General features: G+C 40.4%; 1 protein-coding gene across 1 annotated transcript in view; it reads right to left on the minus strand.

Moving 5' to 3' along the window:
- LOC129232612 (bestrophin-2-like) overlaps positions 1-25,450 on the minus strand; it is a 100,057-nt gene extending 74,607 nt beyond the window's left edge. The window contains exon 1 of the mRNA XM_054866746.1: positions 25,318-25,450. The gene's annotated coding sequence lies outside the window, so the exon portion shown is untranslated. The remainder of the gene's footprint in view (positions 1-25,317) is intronic.
- Between the last annotated feature and the right edge of the window lie 2,531 nt (positions 25,451-27,981).

Consider the following 27,981-nt stretch of genomic DNA (forward strand, 5'->3'; position numbering starts at 1 on the left):
GTTTTCTTATTGAAGCGTGCTGAACAAGCATGTAAGAGCTATTTAAGTACTAGTACTTCATTCTAAAACGCTGAAATTAAGTACAAAAACGCAAAATTCATTAACAAAAAAGTATAAATTTTTGTCAAACACGAAAATTTAAAATCACTCTTTTTCTTCTTTACTAATAATAAAGCTGAAAGTCTCTCTGTCCGGAGGATGTCTGGATGTCTGTAGGATGTTTGTAGGATGTCTGTGACGCGCATAGCGCCTAAACCGTTCGGCCGATTTTCATGAAATTTGGCACAAAGTTAGTTTGTAGCATGGGGGTGTGCACCTCGAAGCGATTTTTCGACAATTCGATGTGGTTCTTTTTTTATTCCAATTTGAAGAAAAAAACTATCATAAATTACGAAATTATCATAACGTGGAACTGTAACGTCGGTACAAGCCGATTGGCAAGAAAATTCAACATACATTATTTGTAAATATACAGGCGAACCAAAAGACCTTTAATTTTTCTATTACGGGCGAATTCGTGCGGGTGCCACTAGTTACTAATAATAAAGCAGAAAGTCTCTCTGTCCGGAGGATGTCTGGATGTCTGTAGGATGTTTGTAGGATGTCTGTGACGCGCATAGCGCCTAAACCGTTCGGCCGATTTTCATGAAATTTGGCACAAAGTTAGTATGTAGCATGGGGTGTGCACCTCGAAGCGATTTTTCGAAAATTCGATGTGGTTCTTTTTTATTCCAATTTTAAGAAAAAAAAAACTCTCATAAATTACGAAATTATCCTAACGTGGAACCGTAACATGGGCACAAGCCAATGGGCGAGATACGAAATTATCATAACGTGGAACTGTAACGTCGGTACAAGCCAATTGGCGAGAAAATTCACCATACATTATTTGTAAATATACAAGCGAACCAAAAGACCTTTAATTTTTCTATTACGGGCGAAGCCGTGCGGGTGGCACTAGTTTTAAATAAAATTAAATGTCAGCTATGAACATTTGCACACACAAAAAAAGAGTAATTAATGGCTATTCAGAAGCCCTTACATTTGTTTATATTGCCATACCATGATTGGCGCATATTTTTGTACATACTAGACCCTGCATTTTCAAATTACTGACACATACACATATTTATGTATGCACACACAAAACATTAAAACCTTAAAACTGAAATCAAAGCATTCAAATACGCAAGAGAAAAACCACGCAAGAAATGAAGCAAAACTGCTAGCGGAAGAAAAAAAAAAAAAAACGAGCTAATGTGTGCATCACGTGACTTCCTTTTACTCCAATTTAATGTCATTTCCTCAATTTTGGCAATTTAAATGTGATTCAATAGTTAACTCTCTAAATATCACCAACAATGGCCAAATATAAACCAGATTTTAAAAAAAAAAAAAAAATCGCCAAATTTGTCGCCAAGTTGGCGACAAAACTTAGCGACCAAAAGACTAGCGATATATGGCCAAGTGTCCGCCAAATTATAACACCACTTGAGTTTACATCGAAATTAACAATGATTTCCTCCCCAAAAGGGGCAATAGACCCCTTTATAAACACCCGAACGCAACCAAAAGAGGAGGTACACAACTAGACTCCACTAGGAGTCTACGTATCAAATTTCAACTTTCCAGGACATACCGTTCTTGAGTTATGTGACATACATACGCACATACATACATATGTATATACAGACGTCAAGAGAAAACTCTTGACGTCTGTCTTGATATCTTGTGGAAATGTGGAGCAAAGTGAAATATGTAATTTATGATAATTTATCTTTTTCAAAATGAGTAAATTAGATTTTTCTTTTGAAAATTACAGTACGTAAAGAAAGGATGATGTATTTCATAATAAATTTTGCATTGAAATATCATTTTTTGTTTTTGGCCTTAAATTTCTACTTTAAAAAAAAATTCTAAATTTATTACTTTAAAGGTAAAGGTAGTGAAAAGCAGAACATTTTCCTAATGATTTTTCTTTAAATTACCATTAAAGATATTTTTCATCAACTGAATGAATTAATAAACGCATGAAAGGACAAATAGTGATGCAATAATTTAACATTCAATTAATTAATTATGTAGTTAATGAGAAAATAAGTGAGTGAATAAAATAGGGAATGAATAAAAAAGTAAGCCAATGAAAGCACAAGTAAGAGAATCAATAAATGTAAAATGTAAAGGAGTCAATTAATAAATGAATACGCAATCAACAAGATGATGAATGAGTAAGTAAATTAAATACAGTCCAGTCCCGACTTATGCGAGAGATGCGTTTCAAGACTCCTCGCGTAAGTTGAAATTTCGCGTTGTGGAAAAATATAAGCATACAATTTTTTTAAAGCATACAAAATACTTTCAGGCACTTATAAACACCCCTCAAACTGCTCAAAAGCTTTCCTTAACCATTACAGTTTCTTCCATAAAGAACTGAACTTTTACTGTATTTAAAAAATCAAAAAACTGTTATTCAACATGAAATACTTAAGATGCACAAAATGAATGACCAATGGGAATAAAAGATATAAAATAAAACAACACGGTGCGAATTAAAATGATGCACAAAATAGTATTGTACAGTAGATACAGTAGCAATATTTACGAGTTAAAAAATGAGGATACTAGTGATGATTTCTGCTCCAAGATCAGATCGTTATTCTTATCTAATACATTTTTAAATACGCTTCACCTTTTATTTAAAACGTTCCAATTTGTGGCTACATCTCCTCTACCTGATCATTTTATTAATACACAATGCAAAAGCTTGCGTAGCTTCCATTTTCGTAATTTTTACTTTGCTAGACTGCTCTGCAAGTTTCAATATTGAAACTAAGTTCTAAACTTTTACGGACATCTTTTCGCTTTGACTTTTAATTGTACATATGGAAGATTCACTCATACTTATTGTCGCGGTACCTTCGACGTTTTGTAATTGTTCAAGCATATCGAGAATCTTAGCCTTTTAAATTTTTTTTATCAGAAACTTTCCTTTTCTTCACATTTTCAAACTTTAGATGAAGGTGACACTAAGGTGTCATTATGGTTATTTCATGCACTAGACTAGTTTGGCGTGGGAACTTTGGCTGTCAGTGATGCTCAAAGAGACGTAATAACATTCACGAAATCAATATTTAGTAGCCAATAACGAAACTGATACTTCCTTGTAAAAAAATTCATGTTGTGGGCGAAAATTTCGCGTTAGCTCTAGAACTCGTTCCTCGTAAAAAATTCGCGTTATAGCCATTTCGCGTAAGTCGGATCGCGTTGTAGCGGGAGTCGACTGTAATCGAATACGTAATCAACAAGATATTTAATGAGCAAGTAAACGAAATAAACAATTTTTTCACTTTGCCCATCGTGCATTTGACCAATTGACGCAGCGGGAAGCAAACGGGTGTTAGTGTCAAAATCAAAAACTTGGGGATAATCCTCATATAAATAATAGCCGATGATCGAGTAACGCGTGTGTTTCAACAATGAAACTCGCACCATGGCATTATTATTTGATAATATGTTTCGGTAATGTTTAACATGCAGGGAAAGGCTTTATCGTGACAAGGCTGAACTCGATCCGGCAACTTAACTGTTATACTGGTAAGACTGTGTCATTTCACCTTGCGTTCGACGAACCTCACCGGACGACCGGTAAGTAACCGGTTACTAACCGCAGCGTTCTATGATCAACCGGTTACTCCATCGGTTACCATTCGAAGCAGTTGATTGGTTGATTGGAGCACGTGATCATTAGCTGTCACGTGATTAACTAACCGGTCGCTACCGGTCGTGCTCGTCGAACGTAAGCCAAGAAGAATGAAGAAATGGTCTACTATAAACGCTACCTACTGGAGTTAAGGGCTAAGCCATTGGAGTTAGGGTTACAATTTCAACTATCAAAACATCACCAAACAGACAATGGCTTCGTTCAAATGTTAAAGCAATTTTCACCCGTCATCCCTTGACGGGCGACTTTCTAGTCAGTATAAATAGTAAGAGAACGTCTTTTCTGTTTTGGGTAGAGAAATAGAACTAGTATCCCTGCTAGGTGCTGCTAAACAGCATGATTGCGGGGGATTTCGGGGTGCCATGCCATGCACAATGATTTAGAAAAAAAAATCCATGAAAGTCTACCAAGGATCTAAACTTCGAACTTGTTTGACTCAACACTTTAAAACGTCCACTTAAATTCCCTGGCACTACCACAATTGAATTAAAAATTTAAAATCCAAACATACCTAATATTGACTAAATACATACTGCACTGACCATCTGTGGATTGCAATTGATACTTTAAATGTTAATTGCAAAAACTGTATCATTTCGTAAAAATAAAATAATTTTTGATAGACCACAACATATTACAGTATGGGCATCGAATTTGGAAAATGACTAGAATTATTATGCAGCTTGACCTTTAGATCAATTTATTTTTTGCCTGGAGTCGACTACGTGTTTAAAAGCATCTAAAGTATTTTTAAATAGGTGATGCAGCAAGCTGAAACTATCTCACCATTTCCATTTTCTCCGCTACTTTATTTTACTCCACATTCCCCTACCAGGCCTGTCATTTCAAATTTTTCCATGGGGGGGGGGGCGACAAATTGAATAAATTCAATGCATTTTATAGGGGGAAAAAGCAACAAAATACAAGCAACGTGCATAATTACATTATGTAATTAAAATCCGGGGGGAGGGGTCAATTGATCCCCCTGACTGCCCAAATGACAGGCCAGTCCCTTACCTGAATTCTTTTTCTATAAGTCTCATTTTCGCAGTCCCTTCTCTATTTTCGGAAACCTATTCTATATGGGACAATATTAACACCTTGGGGATTTCTTTTGTTTGGAAATCACATTGCTTATTGTTCTCACTTGGCCGTTTCTGGCGTCCTATGATTTTATTCCCCCCCACCCTCCGCAGTATCCACATTGAGTCCATATCCTACACACACACGCATACATGCACACACCTACCCCCCCCCACCATACACACACATACACACAAACACTTATAAACAAACACACAGACATGCACAAACACACATAAACAAACACACACACATGCACAAAAACACACACATAGTTTTTGGCGTCTTTTCATTTTTCCCACCGCCACCCTCCGCACCATCACCATCGACGGGCTCCTCACGATGCTGCTTCTATAGCGAAAACCGTCTCCAGGTTGCATCCGTCCTACACACACGCGCATACATACACAACTACACAGACACGCATGCACACATATATACACACAAACACATACACACACGCAGACACACACACAAAAACACACAGACGCACATACACACAACTACCCACACATTCATGCCTGCACACAGACACAAACACATATGCCTACACACACATACACATACCCCCTACACACAAACACATACCCCCACACACAAACACACACGGCTACATACACACACTCGTGATTGCGAAAAACATAATTTGAAATCAAGATGTCAAAGTTCAAATTATTTTTCTTTCTTTTTGAGCAATCACGATTGCTTTTGTTCTCATTTGACTGTTTTTGGCGTCTTTTCATTTTTCCCACCGCCACCCTCCGCACCATCACCATCGACGGGCTCCTCACGATGCTGCTTCTATAGCGAAAACCGTCTCCAGGTTGCATCCGTCCTACACACACGCGCATACATACACAACTACACAGACACGCATGCACACATATATACACACAAACACATACACACACGCAGACACACACACAAAAACACACAGACGCACATACACACAACTACCCACACATTCATGCCTGCACACAGACACAAACACATATGCCTACACACACATACACATACCCCCTACACACAAACACATACCCCCACACACAAACACACACGGCTACATACACACACTCGTGATTGCGAAAAACATAATTTGAAATCAAGATGTCAAAGTTCAAATTATTTTTCTTTCTTTTTGAGCAATCACGATTGCTTTTGTTCTCATTTGACTGTTTTTGGCGTCTTTTCATTTTTCCCACCGCCACCCTCCGCACCATCACCATCGACGGGCTCCTCACGATGCTGCTTCTATAGCGAAAACCGTCTCCAGGTTGCATCCGTCCTACACACACGCGCATACATACACAACTACACAGACACGCATGCACACATATATACACACAAACACATACACACACGCAGACACACACACAAAAACACACAGACGCACATACACACAACTACCCACACATTCATGCCTGCACACAGACACAAACACATATGCCTACACACACATACACATACCCCCTACACACAAACACATACCCCCACACACAAACACACACGGCTACATACACACACTCGTGATTGCGAAAAACATAATTTGAAATCAAGATGTCAAAGTTCAAATTATTTTTCTTTCTTTTTGAGCAATCACGATTGCTTTTGTTCTCATTTGACTGTTTTTGGCGTCTTTTCATTTTTCCCACCGCCACCCTCCGCACCATCACCATCGACGGGCTCCTCACGATGCTGCTTCTATAGCGAAAACCGTCTCCAGGTTGCATCCGTCCTACACACACGCGCATACATACACAACTACACAGACACGCATGCACACATATATACACACAAACACATACACACACGCAGACACACACACAAAAACACACAGACGCACATACACACAACTACCCACACATTCATGCCTGCACACAGACACAAACACATATGCCTACACACACATACACATACCCCCTACACACAAACACATACCCCCACACACAAACACACACGGCTACATACACACACTCGTGATTGCGAAAAACATAATTTGAAATCAAGATGTCAAAGTTCAAATTATTTTTCTTTCTTTTTGAGCAATCACGATTGCTTTTGTTCTCATTTGACTGTTTTTGGCGTCTTTTCATTTTTCCCACCGCCACCCTCCGCACCATCACCATCGACGGGCTCCTCACGATGCTGCTTCTATAGCGAAAACCGTCTCCAGGTTGCATCCGTCCTACACACACGCGCATACATACACAACTACACAGACACGCATGCACACATATATACACACAAACACATACACACACGCAGACACACACACAAAAACACACAGACGCACATACACACAACTACCCACACATTCATGCCTGCACACAGACACAAACACATATGCCTACACACACATACACATACCCCCTACACACAAACACATACCCCCACACACAAACACACACGGCTACATACACACACTCGTGATTGCGAAAAACATAATTTGAAATCAAGATGTCAAAGTTCAAATTATTTTTCTTTCTTTTTGAGCAATCACGATTGCTTTTGTTCTCATTTGACTGTTTTTGGCGTCTTTTCATTTTTCCCACCGCCACCCTCCGCACCATCACCATCGACGGGCTCCTCACGATGCTGCTTCTATAGCGAAAACCGTCTCCAGGTTGCATCCGTCCTACACACACGCGCATACATACACAACTACACAGACACGCATGCACACATATATACACACAAACACATACACACACGCAGACACACACACAAAAACACACAGACGCACATACACACAACTACCCACACATTCATGCCTGCACACAGACACAAACACATATGCCTACACACACATACACATACCCCCTACACACAAACACATACCCCCACACACAAACACACACGGCTACATACACACACTCGTGATTGCGAAAAACATAATTTGAAATCAAGATGTCAAAGTTCAAATTATTTTTCTTTCTTTTTGAGCAATCACGATTGCTTTTGTTCTCATTTGACTGTTTTTGGCGTCTTTTCATTTTTCCCACCGCCACCCTCCGCACCATCACCATCGACGGGCTCCTCACGATGCTGCTTCTATAGCGAAAACCGTCTCCAGGTTGCATCCGTCCTACACACACGCGCATACATACACAACTACACAGACACGCATGCACACATATATACACACAAACACATACACACACGCAGACACACACACAAAAACACACAGACGCACATACACACAACTACCCACACATTCATGCCTGCACACAGACACAAACACATATGCCTACACACACATACACATACCCCCTACACACAAACACATACCCCCACACACAAACACACACGGCTACATACACACACTCGTGATTGCGAAAAACATAATTTGAAATCAAGATGTCAAAGTTCAAATTATTTTTCTTTCTTTTTGAGCAATCACGATTGCTTTTGTTCTCATTTGACTGTTTTTGGCGTCTTTTCATTTTTCCCACCGCCACCCTCCGCACCATCACCATCGACGGGCTCCTCACGATGCTGCTTCTATAGCGAAAACCGTCTCCAGGTTGCATCCGTCCTACACACACGCGCATACATACACAACTACACAGACACGCATGCACACATATATACACACAAACACATACACACACGCAGACACACACACAAAAACACACAGACGCACATACACACAACTACCCACACATTCATGCCTGCACACAGACACAAACACATATGCCTACACACACATACACATACCCCCTACACACAAACACATACCCCCACACACAAACACACACGGCTACATACACACACTCGTGATTGCGAAAAACATAATTTGAAATCAAGATGTCAAAGTTCAAATTATTTTTCTTTCTTTTTGAGCAATCACGATTGCTTTTGTTCTCATTTGACTGTTTTTGGCGTCTTTTCATTTTTCCCACCGCCACCCTCCGCACCATCACCATCGACGGGCTCCTCACGATGCTGCTTCTATAGCGAAAACCGTCTCCAGGTTGCATCCGTCCTACACACACGCGCATACATACACAACTACACAGACACGCATGCACACATATATACACACAAACACATACACACACGCAGACACACACACAAAAACACACAGACGCACATACACACAACTACCCATTCATGCCTGCACACAGACACAAACACATATGCCTACACACACATACACATACCCCCTACACACAAACACATACCCCCACACACAAACACACACGGCTACATACACACACTCGTGATTGCGAAAAACATAATTTGAAATCAAGATGTCAAAGTTCAAATTATTTTTCTTTCTTTTTGAGCAATCACGATTGCTTTTGTTCTCATTTGACTGTTTTTGGCGTCTTTTCATTTTTCCCACCGCCACCCTCCGCACCATCACCATCGACGGGCTCCTCACGATGCTGCTTCTATAGCGAAAACCGTCTCCAGGTTGCATCCGTCCTACACACACGCGCATACATACACAACTACACAGACACGCATGCACACATATATACACACAAACACATACACACACGCAGACACACACACAAAAACACACAGACGCACATACACACAACTACCCACACATTCATGCCTGCACACAGACACAAACACATATGCCTACACACACATACACATACCCCCTACACACAAACACATACCCCCACACACAAACACACACGGCTACATACACACACTCGTGATTGCGAAAAACATAATTTGAAATCAAGATGTCAAAGTTCAAATTATTTTTCTTTCTTTTTGAGCAATCACGATTGCTTTTGTTCTCATTTGACTGTTTTTGGCGTCTTTTCATTTTTCCCACCGCCACCCTCCGCACCATCACCATCGACGGGCTCCTCACGATGCTGCTTCTATAGCGAAAACCGTCTCCAGGTTGCATCCGTCCTACACACACGCGCATACATACACAACTACACAGACACGCATGCACACATATATACACACAAACACATACACACACGCAGACACACACACAAAAACACACAGACGCACATACACACAACTACCCACACATTCATGCCTGCACACAGACACAAACACATATGCCTACACACACATACACATACCCCCTACACACAAACACATACCCCCACACACAAACACACACGGCTACATACACACACTCGTGATTGCGAAAAACATAATTTGAAATCAAGATGTCAAAGTTCAAATTATTTTTCTTTCTTTTTGAGCAATCACGATTGCTTTTGTTCTCATTTGACTGTTTTTGGCGTCTTTTCATTTTTCCCACCGCCACCCTCCGCACCATCACCATCGACGGGCTCCTCACGATGCTGCTTCTATAGCGAAAACCGTCTCCAGGTTGCATCCGTCCTACACACACGCGCATACATACACAACTACACAGACACGCATGCACACATATATACACACAAACACATACACACACGCAGACACACACACAAAAACACACAGACGCACATACACACAACTACCCACACATTCATGCCTGCACACAGACACAAACACATATGCCTACACACACATACACATACCCCCTACACACAAACACATACCCCCACACACAAACACACACGGCTACATACACACACTCGTGATTGCGAAAAACATAATTTGAAATCAAGATGTCAAAGTTCAAATTATTTTTCTTTCTTTTTGAGCAATCACGATTGCTTTTGTTCTCATTTGACTGTTTTTGGCGTCTTTTCATTTTTCCCACCGCCACCCTCCGCACCATCACCATCGACGGGCTCCTCACGATGCTGCTTCTATAGCGAAAACCGTCTCCAGGTTGCATCCGTCCTACACACACGCGCATACATACACAACTACACAGACACGCATGCACACATATATACACACAAACACATACACACACGCAGACACACACACAAAAACACACAGACGCACATACACACAACTACCCACACATTCATGCCTGCACACAGACACAAACACATATGCCTACACACACATACACATACCCCCTACACACAAACACATACCCCCACACACAAACACACACGGCTACATACACACACTCGTGATTGCGAAAAACATAATTTGAAATCAAGATGTCAAAGTTCAAATTATTTTTCTTTCTTTTTGAGCAATCACGATTGCTTTTGTTCTCATTTGACTGTTTTTGGCGTCTTTTCATTTTTCCCACCGCCACCCTCCGCACCATCACCATCGACGGGCTCCTCACGATGCTGCTTCTATAGCGAAAACCGTCTCCAGGTTGCATCCGTCCTACACACACGCGCATACATACACAACTACACAGACACGCATGCACACATATATACACACAAACACATACACACACGCAGACACACACACAAAAACACACAGACGCACATACACACAACTACCCACACATTCATGCCTGCACACAGACACAAACACATATGCCTACACACACATACACATACCCCCTACACACAAACACATACCCCCACACACAAACACACACGGCTACATACACACACTCGTGATTGCGAAAAACATAATTTGAAATCAAGATGTCAAAGTTCAAATTATTTTTCTTTCTTTTTGAGCAATCACGATTGCTTTTGTTCTCATTTGACTGTTTTTGGCGTCTTTTCATTTTTCCCACCGCCACCCTCCGCACCATCACCATCGACGGGCTCCTCACGATGCTGCTTCTATAGCGAAAACCGTCTCCAGGTTGCATCCGTCCTACACACACGCGCATACATACACAACTACACAGACACGCATGCACACATATATACACACAAACACATACACACACGCAGACACACACACAAAAACACACAGACGCACATACACACAACTACCCACACATTCATGCCTGCACACAGACACAAACACATATGCCTACACACACATACACATACCCCCTACACACAAACACATACCCCCACACACAAACACACACGGCTACATACACACACTCGTGATTGCGAAAAACATAATTTGAAATCAAGATGTCAAAGTTCAAATTATTTTTCTTTCTTTTTGAGCAATCACGATTGCTTTTGTTCTCATTTGACTGTTTTTGGCGTCTTTTCATTTTTCCCACCGCCACCCTCCGCACCATCACCATCGACGGGCTCCTCACGATGCTGCTTCTATAGCGAAAACCGTCTCCAGGTTGCATCCGTCCTACACACACGCGCATACATACACAACTACACAGACACGCATGCACACATATATACACACAAACACATACACACACGCAGACACACACACAAAAACACACAGACGCACATACACACAACTACCCACACATTCATGCCTGCACACAGACACAAACACATATGCCTACACACACATACACATACCCCCTACACACAAACACATACCCCCACACACAAACACACACGGCTACATACACACACTCGTGATTGCGAAAAACATAATTTGAAATCAAGATGTCAAAGTTCAAATTATTTTTCTTTCTTTTTGAGCAATCACGATTGCTTTTGTTCTCATTTGACTGTTTTTGGCGTCTTTTCATTTTTCCCACCGCCACCCTCCGCACCATCACCATCGACGGGCTCCTCACGATGCTGCTTCTATAGCGAAAACCGTCTCCAGGTTGCATCCGTCCTACACACACGCGCATACATACACAACTACACAGACACGCATGCACACATATATACACACAAACACATACACACACGCAGACACACACACAAAAACACACAGACGCACATACACACAACTACCCACACATTCATGCCTGCACACAGACACAAACACATATGCCTACACACACATACACATACCCCCTACACACAAACACATACCCCCACACACAAACACACACGGCTACATACACACACTCGTGATTGCGAAAAACATAATTTGAAATCAAGATGTCAAAGTTCAAATTATTTTTCTTTCTTTTTGAGCAATCACGATTGCTTTTGTTCTCATTTGACTGTTTTTGGCGTCTTTTCATTTTTCCCACCGCCACCCTCCGCACCATCACCATCGACGGGCTCCTCACGATGCTGCTTCTATAGCGAAAACCGTCTCCAGGTTGCATCCGTCCTACACACACGCGCATACATACACAACTACACAGACACGCATGCACACATATATACACACAAACACATACACACACGCAGACACACACACAAAAACACACAGACGCACATACACACAACTACCCACACATTCATGCCTGCACACAGACACAAACACATATGCCTACACACACATACACATACCCCCTACACACAAACACATACCCCCACACACAAACACACACGGCTACATACACACACTCGTGATTGCGAAAAACATAATTTGAAATCAAGATGTCAAAGTTCAAATTATTTTTCTTTCTTTTTGAGCAATCACGATTGCTTTTGTTCTCATTTGACTGTTTTTGGCGTCTTTTCATTTTTCCCACCGCCACCCTCCGCACCATCACCATCGACGGGCTCCTCACGATGCTGCTTCTATAGCGAAAACCGTCTCCAGGTTGCATCCGTCCTACACACACGCGCATACATACACAACTACACAGACACGCATGCACACATATATACACACAAACACATACACACACGCAGACACACACACAAAAACACACAGACGCACATACACACAACTACCCACACATTCATGCCTGCACACAGACACAAACACATATGCCTACACACACATACACATACCCCCTACACACAAACACATACCCCCACACACAAACACACACGGCTACATACACACACTCGTGATTGCGAAAAACATAATTTGAAATCAAGATGTCAAAGTTCAAATTATTTTTCTTTCTTTTTGAGCAATCACGATTGCTTTTGTTCTCATTTGACTGTTTTTGGCGTCTTTTCATTTTTCCCACCGCCACCCTCCGCACCATCACCATCGACGGGCTCCTCACGATGCTGCTTCTATAGCGAAAACCGTCTCCAGGTTGCATCCGTCCTACACACACGCGCATACATACACAACTACACAGACACGCATGCACACATATATACACACAAACACATACACACACGCAGACACACACACAAAAACACACAGACGCACATACACACAACTACCCACACATTCATGCCTGCACACAGACACAAACACATATGCCTACACACACATACACATACCCCCTACACACAAACACATACCCCCACACACAAACACACACGGCTACATACACACACTCGTGATTGCGAAAAACATAATTTGAAATCAAGATGTCAAAGTTCAAATTATTTTTCTTTCTTTTTGAGCAATCACGATTGCTTTTGTTCTCATTTGACTGTTTTTGGCGTCTTTTCATTTTTCCCACCGCCACCCTCCGCACCATCACCATCGACGGGCTCCTCACGATGCTGCTTCTATAGCGAAAACCGTCTCCAGGTTGCATCCGTCCTACACACACGCGCATACATACACAACTACACAGACACGCATGCACACATATATACACACAAACACATACACACACGCAGACACACACACAAAAACACACAGACGCACATACACACAACTACCCACACATTCATGCCTGCACACAGACACAAACACATATGCCTACACACACATACACATACCCCCTACACACAAACACATACCCCCACACACAAACACACACGGCTACATACACACACTCGTGATTGCGAAAAACATAATTTGAAATCAAGATGTCAAAGTTCAAATTATTTTTCTTTCTTTTTGAGCAATCACGATTGCTTTTGTTCTCATTTGACTGTTTTTGGCGTCTTTTCATTTTTCCCACCGCCACCCTCCGCACCATCACCATCGACGGGCTCCTCACGATGCTGCTTCTATAGCGAAAACCGTCTCCAGGTTGCATCCGTCCTACACACACGCGCATACATACACAACTACACAGACACGCATGCACACATATATACACACAAACACATACACACACGCAGACACACACACAAAAACACACAGACGCACATACACACAACTACCCACACATTCATGCCTGCACACAGACACAAACACATATGCCTACACACACATACACATACCCCCTACACACAAACACATACCCCCACACACAAACACACACGGCTACATACACACACTCGTGATTGCGAAAAACATAATTTGAAATCAAGATGTCAAAGTTCAAATTATTTTTCTTTCTTTTTGAGCAATCACGATTGCTTTTGTTCTCATTTGACTGTTTTTGGCGTCTTTTCATTTTTCCCACCGCCACCCTCCGCACCATCACCATCGACGGGCTCCTCACGATGCTGCTTCTATAGCGAAAACCGTCTCCAGGTTGCATCCGTCCTACACACACGCGCATACATACACAACTACACAGACACGCATGCACACATATATACACACAAACACATACACACACGCAGACACACACACAAAAACACACAGACGCACATACACACAACTACCCACACATTCATGCCTGCACACAGACACAAACACATATGCCTACACACACATACACATACCCCCTACACACAAACACATACCCCCACACACAAACACACACGGCTACATACACACACTCGTGATTGCGAAAAACATAATTTGAAATCAAGATGTCAAAGTTCAAATTATTTTTCTTTCTTTTTGAGCAATCACGATTGCTTTTGTTCTCATTTGACTGTTTTTGGCGTCTTTTCATTTTTCCCACCGCCACCCTCCGCACCATCACCATCGACGGGCTCCTCACGATGCTGCTTCTATAGCGAAAACCGTCTCCAGGTTGCATCCGTCCTACACACACGCGCATACATACACAACTACACAGACACGCATGCACACATATATACACACAAACACATACACACACGCAGACACACACACAAAAACACACAGACGCACATACACACAACTACCCACACATTCATGCCTGCACACAGACACAAACACATATGCCTACACACACATACACATACCCCCTACACACAAACACATACCCCCACACACAAACACACACGGCTACATACACACACTCGTGATTGCGAAAAACATAATTTGAAATCAAGATGTCAAAGTTCAAATTATTTTTCTTTCTTTTTGAGCAATCACGATTGCTTTTGTTCTCATTTGACTGTTTTTGGCGTCTTTTCATTTTTCCCACCGCCACCCTCCGCACCATCACCATCGACGGGCTCCTCACGATGCTGCTTCTATAGCGAAAACCGTCTCCAGGTTGCATCCGTCCTACACACACGCGCATACATACACAACTACACAGACACGCATGCACACATATATACACACAAACACATACACACACGCAGACACACACACAAAAACACACAGACGCACATACACACAACTACCCACACATTCATGCCTGCACACAGACACAAACACATATGCCTACACACACATACACATACCCCCTACACACAAACACATACCCCCACACACAAACACACACGGCTACATACACACACTCGTGATTGCGAAAAACATAATTTGAAATCAAGATGTCAAAGTTCAAATTATTTTTCTTTCTTTTTGAGCAATCACGATTGCTTTTGTTCTCATTTGACTGTTTTTGGCGTCTTTTCATTTTTCCCACCGCCACCCTCCGCACCATCACCATCGACGGGCTCCTCACGATGCTGCTTCTATAGCGAAAACCGTCTCCAGGTTGCATCCGTCCTACACACACGCGCATACATACACAACTACACAGACACGCATGCACACATATATACACACAAACACATACACACACGCAGACACACACACAAAAACACACAGACGCACATACACACAACTACCCACACATTCATGCCTGCACACAGACACAAACACATATGCCTACACACACATACACATACCCCCTACACACAAACACATACCCCCACACACAAACACACACGGCTACATACACACACTCGTGATTGCGAAAAACATAATTTGAAATCAAGATGTCAAAGTTCAAATTATTTTTCTTTCTTTTTGAGCAATCACGATTGCTTTTGTTCTCATTTGACTGTTTTTGGCGTCTTTTCATTTTTCCCACCGCCACCCTCCGCACCATCACCATCGACGGGCTCCTCACGATGCTGCTTCTATAGCGAAAACCGTCTCCAGGTTGCATCCGTCCTACACACACGCGCATACATACACAACTACACAGACACGCATGCACACATATATACACACAAACACATACACACACGCAGACACACACACAAAAACACACAGACGCACATACACACAACTACCCACACATTCATGCCTGCACACAGACACAAACACATATGCCTACACACACATACACATACCCCCTACACACAAACACATACCCCCACACACAAACACACACGGCTACATACACACACTCGTGATTGCGAAAAACATAATTTGAAATCAAGATGTCAAAGTTCAAATTATTTTTCTTTCTTTTTGAGCAATCACGATTGCTTTTGTTCTCATTTGACTGTTTTTGGCGTCTTTTCATTTTTCCCACCGCCACCCTCCGCACCATCACCATCGACGGGCTCCTCACGATGCTGCTTCTATAGCGAAAACCGTCTCCAGGTTGCATCCGTCCTACACACACGCGCATACATACACAACTACACAGACACGCATGCACACATATATACACACAAACACATACACACACGCAGACACACACACAAAAACACACAGACGCACATACACACAACTACCCACACATTCATGCCTGCACACAGACACAAACACATATGCCTACACACACATACACATACCCCCTACACACAAACACATACCCCCACACACAAACACACACGGCTACATACACACACTCGTGATTGCGAAAAACATAATTTGAAATCAAGATGTCAAAGTTCAAATTATTTTTCTTTCTTTTTGAGCAATCACGATTGCTTTTGTTCTCATTTGACTGTTTTTGGCGTCTTTTCATTTTTCCCACCGCCACCCTCCGCACCATCACCATCGACGGGCTCCTCACGATGCTGCTTCTATAGCGAAAACCGTCTCCAGGTTGCATCCGTCCTACACACACGCGCATACATACACAACTACACAGACACGCATGCACACATATATACACACAAACACATACACACACGCAGACACACACACAAAAACACACAGACGCACATACACACAACTACCCACACATTCATGCCTGCACACAGACACAAACACATATGCCTACACACACATACACATACCCCCTACACACAAACACATACCCCCACACACAAACACACACGGCTACATACACACACTCGTGATTGCGAAAAACATAATTTGAAATCAAGATGTCAAAGTTCAAATTATTTTTCTTTCTTTTTGAGCAATCACGATTGCTTTTGTTCTCATTTGACTGTTTTTGGCGTCTTTTCATTTTTCCCACCGCCACCCTCCGCACCATCACCATCGACGGGCTCCTCACGATGCTGCTTCTATAGCGAAAACCGTCTCCAGGTTGCATCCGTCCTACACACACGCGCATACATACACAACTACACAGACACGCATGCACACATATATACACACAAACACATACACACACGCAGACACACACACAAAAACACACAGACGCACATACACACAACTACCCACACATTCATGCCTGCACACAGACACAAACACATATGCCTACACACACATACACATACCCCCTACACACAAACACATACCCCCACACACAAACACACACGGCTACATACACACACTCGTGATTGCGAAAAACATAATTTGAAATCAAGATGTCAAAGTTCAAATTATTTTTCTTTCTTTTTGAGCAATCACGATTGCTTTTGTTCTCATTTGACTGTTTTTGGCGTCTTTTCATTTTTCCCACCGCCACCCTCCGCACCATCACCATCGACGGGCTCCTCACGATGCTGCTTCTATAGCGAAAACCGTCTCCAGGTTGCATCCGTCCTACACACACGCGCATACATACACAACTACACAGACACGCATGCACACATATATACACACAAACACATACACACACGCAGACACACACACAAAAACACACAGACGCACATACACACAACTACCCACACATTCATGCCTGCACACAGACACAAACACATATGCCTACACACACATACACATACCCCCTACACACAAACACATACCCCCACACACAAACACACACGGCTACATACACACACTCGTGATTGCGAAAAACATAATTTGAAATCAAGATGTCAAAGTTCAAATTATTTTTCTTTCTTTTTGAGCAATCACGATTGCTTTTGTTCTCATTTGACTGTTTTTGGCGTCTTTTCATTTTTCCCACCGCCACCCTCCGCACCATCACCATCGACGGGCTCCTCACGATGCTGCTTCTATAGCGAAAACCGTCTCCAGGTTGCATCCGTCCTACACACACGCGCATACATACACAACTACACAGACACGCATGCACACATATATACACACAAACACATACACACACGCAGACACACACACAAAAACACACAGACGCACATACACACAACTACCCACACATTCATGCCTGCACACAGACACAAACACATATGCCTACACACACATACACATACCCCCTACACACAAACACATACCCCCACACACAAACACACACGGCTACATACACACACTCGTGATTGCGAAAAACATAATTTGAAATCAAGATGTCAAAGTTCAAATTATTTTTCTTTCTTTTTGAGCAATCACGATTGCTTTTGTTCTCATTTGACTGTTTTTGGCGTCTTTTCATTTTTCCCACCGCCACCCTCCGCACCATCACCATCGACGGGCTCCTCACGATGCTGCTTCTATAGCGAAAACCGTCTCCAGGTTGCATCCGTCCTACACACACGCGCATACATACACAACTACACAGACACGCATGCACACATATATACACACAAACACATACACACACGCAGACACACACACAAAAACACACAGACGCACATACACACAACTACCCACACATTCATGCCTGCACACAGACACAAACACATATGCCTACACACACATACACATACCCCCTACACACAAACACATACCCCCACACACAAACACACACGGCTACATACACACACTCGTGATTGCGAAAAACATAATTTGAAATCAAGATGTCAAAGTTCAAATTATTTTTCTTTCTTTTTGAGCAATCACGATTGCTTTTGTTCTCATTTGACTGTTTTTGGCGTCTTTTCATTTTTCCCACCGCCACCCTCCGCACCATCACCATCGACGGGCTCCTCACGATGCTGCTTCTATAGCGAAAACCGTCTCCAGGTTGCATCCGTCCTACACACACGCGCATACATACACAACTACACAGACACGCATGCACACATATATACACACAAACACATACACACACGCAGACACACACACAAAAACACACAGACGCACATACACACAACTACCCACACATTCATGCCTGCACACAGACACAAACACATATGCCTACACACACATACACATACCCCCTACACACAAACACATACCCCCACACACAAACACACACGGCTACATACACACACTCGTGATTGCGAAAAACATAATTTGAAATCAAGATGTCAAAGTTCAAATTATTTTTCTTTCTTTTTGAGCAATCACGATTGCTTTTGTTCTCATTTGACTGTTTTTGGCGTCTTTTCATTTTTCCCACCGCCACCCTCCGCACCATCACCATCGACGGGCTCCTCACGATGCTGCTTCTATAGCGAAAACCGTCTCCAGGTTGCATCCGTCCTACACACACGCGCATACATACACAACTACACAGACACGCATGCACACATATATACACACAAACACATACACACACGCAGACACACACACAAAAACACACAGACGCACATACACACAACTACCCACACATTCATGCCTGCACACAGACACAAACACATATGCCTACACACACATACACATACCCCCTACACACAAACACATACCCCCACACACAAACACACACGGCTACATACACACACTCGTGATTGCGAAAAACATAATTTGAAATCAAGATGTCAAAGTTCAAATTATTTTTCTTTCTTTTTGAGCAATCACGATTGCTTTTGTTCTCATTTGACTGTTTTTGGCGTCTTTTCATTTTTCCCACCGCCACCCTCCGCACCATCACCATCGACGGGCTCCTCACGATGCTGCTTCTATAGCGAAAACCGTCTCCAGGTTGCATCCGTCCTACACACACGCGCATACATACACAACTACACAGACACGCATGCACACATATATACACACAAACACATACACACACGCAGACACACACACAAAAACACACAGACGCACATACACACAACTACCCACACATTCATGCCTGCACACAGACACAAACACATATGCCTACACACACATACACATACCCCCTACACACAAACACATACCCCCACACACAAACACACACGGCTACATACACACACTCGTGATTGCGAAAAACATAATTTGAAATCAAGATGTCAAAGTTCAAATTATTTTTCTTTCTTTTTGAGCAATCACGATTGCTTTTGTTCTCATTTGACTGTTTTTGGCGTCTTTTCATTTTTCCCACCGCCACCCTCCGCACCATCACCATCGACGGGCTCCTCACGATGCTGCTTCTATAGCGAAAACCGTCTCCAGGTTGCATCCGTCCTACACACACGCGCATACATACACAACTACACAGACACGCATGCACACATATATACACACAAACACATACACACACGCAGACACACACACAAAAACACACAGACGCACATACACACAACTACCCACACATTCATGCCTGCACACAGACACAAACACATATGCCTACACACACATACACATACCCCCTACACACAAACACATACCCCCACACACAAACACACACGGCTACATACACACACTCGTGATTGCGAAAAACATAATTTGAAATCAAGATGTCAAAGTTCAAATTATTTTTCTTTCTTTTTGAGCAATCACGATTGCTTTTGTTCTCATTTGACTGTTTTTGGCGTCTTTTCATTTTTCCCACCGCCACCCTCCGCACCATCACCATCGACGGGCTCCTCACGATGCTGCTTCTATAGCGAAAACCGTCTCCAGGTTGCATCCGTCCTACACACACGCGCATACATACACAACTACACAGACACGCATGCACACATATATACACACAAACACATACACACACGCAGACACACACACAAAAACACACAGACGCACATACACACAACTACCCACACATTCATGCCTGCACACAGACACAAACACATATGCCTACACACACATACACATACCCCCTACACACAAACACATACCCCCACACACAAACACACACGGCTACATACACACACTCGTGATTGCGAAAAACATAATTTGAAATCAAGATGTCAAAGTTCAAATTATTTTTCTTTCTTTTTGAGCAATCACGATTGCTTTTGTTCTCATTTGACTGTTTTTGGCGTCTTTTCATTTTTCCCACCGCCACCCTCCGCACCATCACCATCGACGGGCTCCTCACGATGCTGCTTCTATAGCGAAAACCGTCTCCAGGTTGCATCCGTCCTACACACACGCGCATACATACACAACTACACAGACACGCATGCACACATATATACACACAAACACATACACACACGCAGACACACACACAAAAACACACAGACGCACATACACACAACTACCCACACATTCATGCCTGCACACAGACACAAACACATATGCCTACACACACATACACATACCCCCTACACACAAACACATACCCCCACACACAAACACACACGGCTACATACACACACTCGTGATTGCGAAAAACATAATTTGAAATCAAGATGTCAAAGTTCAAATTATTTTTTTTTCTTTTTGGGACATAACCAGACTTATGTTTCGAAGGGGTTTTCACCGAACACATTCTTTGAAACATTTATATGGTCTATCAAATGTGGTTTCATGTGTATGCTATTGATTTTTGTTGAAATAGGTTATCTAAATGGAAGGAGGGTATGTTCTTACAAAACGCCATACTGTTACATAATAAATGAATTTCTCAATAACTACAATAAACACACAATGAGTTTGTACAGTTTTTCAGTCTTACTAACTTCATTTCACAAATGAAATTGAAATACAGTCGAGCCTCCATATATCGAACTTCCACATATCGAAATTTTCTATATATCGAAATCCCAGCAAATTTCAATGTTCATTACATAGAACAATTGTTTCTATTTATCGAAAAAATCTCTATATATCAAAATTTTTTCGAGACACTCGTAGATTTTTTTTTTCCACTTTAGACTGTTTGTCTCGTGAAAAATGAAGGTTAGGGGAGAAAATTATGTTTACTAAAGGTTGCTAAGAGACTCATAAGAAATCTGGGTTTAAGGGGTGTGTAGATAGGTCGTTGTTTCGTTCTGGAGTTCTTAAATTCCCTCAAGTTTATTTCAAATCTTAGTTGTAACCAGTAACACTGTAAAATCAGTTTCAAATTATCCTTTTTGTCTGTTGATTATCATTTCCAGTCTTTTCAGCTTCAGTAAAAATCATTCAAGTTAAGTAGATTGATTTTTTACTTTTCTCCCGATTACATTGTCAAAACGAAAATCCCCTCATGTTGCGAATCAAGTTGAACAGCCGAAGAATGAAGATGTACGAAGGCACAAAAATGTAATTTCTGTTAATTTTTCAGTTATTAACTTTCGTTTAATCCGATGCTCGTATAAATTAGAAATTGGGTTTCATGCACGAAAATTAGCTTTAATTGTAGTGTTTTAGGAGATTTTTAGGATAAATAAAAACCTTCTCTGTATATCGAAATTTCTATACATCGAATTTTTTTCCGGCAATTTGCTACTTCGATATATGGAGGTCCGACTGTAATTATATTGACAAGAATATTATTTTTGTCACTAAAAATAAATAGAAAAAAATAAATAAATAATGGAAAGCATTTATTTGGATGAAAAATTTCGGAGGGGGTTTGAATCCTACAAACCACCCCCTTGCATACGGCCCTGATTCAAATTATAATATATATTTTATTTTTTTCTGTCGTTATGCGTGCTTTTGTTTATTTTTATTAATAAATATTGTAGCCTTTGTAGTAATCTTTACTAATAATAAAGTTGGGAGTCTCTGTATCTGGATGTCCGGAGGATGTCTGGATCTCTGTGAGGCGCATAGCGCCTAGTCCGTTCGGCCTATTTTCATGAAATTTGGCACAAAGTGAGTTTGTAGCATGGGGGTGTGCACCCCGAAGCGATTTTTCGAAAATTCGATGTGGTTCTTTTTCTATTCCAATTTTAAGAACAAAAGTATCATAAGACGGACGAGTAAATTACGAAATTATCATAACGTGGAACCGTAACGTGGGCACAAGCCAATTGGCGAGATACGAAATTATCATAACGTGGAACCGCAACATGGGTACAAGCCAATTGGCGAGAAAATTCACCATACATTATTTGTAAATATACAGGCGAACCAAAAGACCTTTTATTTTTTCTAATACGGGCAAAGCCGTGTGGGTACTACTAGTATTTCTATACAACTCCTTATTTAAACAATTAGATTATGAACTATAAATGTTTTTAAGTTAGCGAGAGAGAAAGTGAAAACGAAATTCGTTAAAACTTAAATTTTGACACTGTTAGTTTCAAAAAAAAAAAAAAAGACATTTTCGATGGCATAACAAGATTTCTCTGTACAACACTGGACAATAATCCAGCAAGAGTTTTCCAAAAAAAATTGACCGCGGCGAATTTTTTTCTGAAGATTTTTTTTCCTGCCTTTTTACGTGCTGTTACTTTTTTTATTTTATTTATTTGTTTATTTATATTTTAATTATTTTTCAAAGCAATATTTCCTTGCAACTGTGTGCTTCCTATTAAAACAATTATGAATAATACATAGTTCTTATTAAATTAGAAAAAGAGAGAAGGAAGGAAAAAATACCTTACTTTTTTCAGATCTTTAATCTTTAAGAACCGCTTTCCTGGTGTCAATGAATTTTACTTTCAAACAAGTGGTACCCGCACGGCTTTGCCCGTAATAGAAAAGTTGAAAGGTCTTTTGGTTCGCCTGTATATTTACAAATAATGTATGGTGAATTTTCTCGCCAGTTGGCTTGTACCCATGTTACGGTTCCACGTTATGATAATTTCGTATCTCGCCAATTGGCTTGTGCCCACGTTACGGTTCCACGTTATGATAATTTCGTAATTTACTCGTCCGTCTTATGATACTTTTGTTCTTAAAATTGGAATAGAAAAAGAACCACATCGAATTTTCGAAAAATCGCTTCGGGGTGCACACCCCCATGCTACAAACTCACTTTGTGCCAAATTTCATGAAAATAGGCCGAACGGTCTAGGCGCTATGCACGTCACAGAGATCCTGACAGACAGAGATCCGGACAGAAAGAGATCCGGACAGAGAGAGATCCTGACGGAGATCCCGACAGAGAGGCTTTCTGCTTTATTATTAGCAAAGATTGTTTTATTCACAGGCAAAGTTTGTTAAAATTTAAATCTTGGCATCTTCATTAAAATTAAAAAAAAATATATATATATTTGATACCTTTCAAGCCTTACCTTTCTCTACAGCATCAGACGATAATCCAGCAAACGATAATAATTCCTTCTATATTTTCGGAAAACTATTCTGCATGGGATGATATCGATGCCGCGGTGAGAAAGGTGACGTTCTTTCATCAAACCACCTCGAATCCTTTGACGGGTGCTCCAGCAGACGAGAATATCGCATCCCGGAGACCTGTTGCCGACACAACAAGGAGGAAGATGTATCATCATCGCGTCACGTGACTCGAAAGGGTAGGCGGGGGTGGGAAGATTATTTCTCTCTGCTCCGATGGTCTTTCTTCAAGATGAAAGTTTCGTGAATGATAAGATGTTTTGCTGTCTTTTTCGGGGAGGAAGAAGAGGTTGTTTCCTTTTTTTCTCCTTCCTTGGAAATTCAACAGGAATGGATTTATTCATTTAAATAAAATTCAACTCCTTATAAACCTTAAAATTAATTTACTTTAATTCTATATGATCAGCATACTAATTTAATTTACAATCTTAAATACATGCGTGAATATAAGTTTCTTTAGTGGAGATCTGGGATGCGATTCGTATGCAACGGTTGATGCTAAAAATATTATATATATATATATATATATATATATATATATATATATATATATATATATATATATATATATATATATATATATATATATATATATATAAAATATTTTTACAACGTTAACATATTTTTTGGAATCGGAGCTCATGCGAGTGAAGCAGATGCTCTGGTTTTACACCGAAAATAAGTGAAGAATACTGCAAAAAATAAACTAGAAAAAAGATCGTTTTGATGATGTTTAAAATATTGGGGAAGGGGGGGGGAATGTTATTGATTTTGAACTTTTCACTTCTCGAGATCAAAAGAAAAATGTTAATGGTTGATGATGCTCTTCCCTCCAAATCAAAATAATGGCAGTAAAACTGAAAACAAATAGGAGTTATTATTTCCAAAAAGTGGTTGGTGGGTGACGGGGGAAAACGGGGCTCATATTTTGATCAGGAGGGTTTTTTTTTTGCATTAGAACCATGAGGAATAGTGTCAGAAGCTTTTTTTATTCCTCTCAACGTAAATTAACTTATTCATTAATGAAAATGTTTAAAAAGACTTTTTTTTCTTCTGAGTACTAAGCAGAAGACCTAAATATTGTATAAGAGCATTTTTTTTATATATACAATATTTTTCGACCAATATTGTATTAAAAAAAAACTGTTTTTATCAGTCGACTTGAATATGCTTTTAAAGTTCGTTAATTAAAAAATATATACCTGGAAAAAACGATTTTAGTTTGTTGAAAAATTATAAGCTTTAGACCTCGTACGGCATACCTAAATATTCTTTTTTGTTTTATTTCTAATGTTTTGTGGGTCTCTAGGATCAACCTTTTATCAACTTGACATGTTGAATTTCTAAATAAGGTTTGATACACCCTTTTGTGTGTATCAAACAATTAAGTGAATAAACGTGGCTGAAATCATGTCATGTACCAAACCTTTTTTTAGAAAAGGCCGAATCAAAAAAAAAAGTTTTAGATACTTTAAGTTTCACGTTGATAAAACGTTACCCCTATAGCCCCACATGCACACCAATCCATTTATTTACCTTAAAAAATAGTTCTGCACCAGACATAAAATTTATAGTTTTCTTTAAAAAAACTATTTTGATCTGTATATTTTTTTGAAATGTAAAATAAATTTTAAGAAATTATCAAACTGAAAAATATAAACAATAAAGTAGGTAATTAGCCGTTAAATATGAGTTTTGCTCTCAAACAATATTTCAGTCTCTCACATAGTGCTCAAATATATGGATTTTTTTTCAAGCTTAAGTTTCATTTTAAGTACATTATTTTTTATTATTCATTTGCAAATGATAACTTGAAGATGTGTTCGCTAGCAACTTTTGAACTTTATATTTCATTTAAATTTACATACAATTTTTTTAAAAGACAAATAGAAACAATCATTTTTTTTTACTGAAAATTATAATTTTAATTCTCTTGAAGGAAACCTAAATATTTTTTAAACTTAGATAAATGTTTTTGCGGTACATTTAGGCTAAGGGGGCCGGTTTTTACCAACTTGAAGTTTCGATTTCCTCCCCCCCCCAAAAAAAAGATTTTTTTTTTTCAATTTGGCAAAGTACACAAGTACTGGTACTTTCAGACCCTAGTCGGTACGAGTTGTCGTTGTTCAAACTACGGGATTTTTTGAAAATTGCTTTTAATATAAAAGGAAAAAAAATAAGAGAATATATTTCACTCAGAAGCCACTTTTTTAAGATTTTTTTTTTAAATATTTCCCATTCGCAAAATACCGTAAAATATTGCGTATTAGTAAATTGTGTTATAAAGAATTACAGTCGGACCTCCACATATCGAAGTTGCAAATTGCCCGGAAAAAATTCGATATATAGAAATTTCGATGCATAGAAATGAACTTAGTTTATCATAAAAATCTCCTAAAACATTAAAATTAAAGCTAATTTTCGCCAATCGTAATCAGTGATGTTCCCATCAAATTTTCTGAGGGTATACTCTAAGCTGGCTCAAAAAAAAACTTTTTTTCAGCTTTTTTGTAAATAATTATTTTAACTCAATGTATATACATATTACTAGTGTATATTATAATACGTAGCATTGTTTTGTCATAACATAATTTTCTACCCTT

Source organism: Uloborus diversus, unplaced genomic scaffold, assembly GCF_026930045.1.
Source record: "Uloborus diversus isolate 005 unplaced genomic scaffold, Udiv.v.3.1 scaffold_13, whole genome shotgun sequence".
Lineage (NCBI taxonomy): Eukaryota > Metazoa > Arthropoda > Arachnida > Araneae > Uloboridae > Uloborus > Uloborus diversus.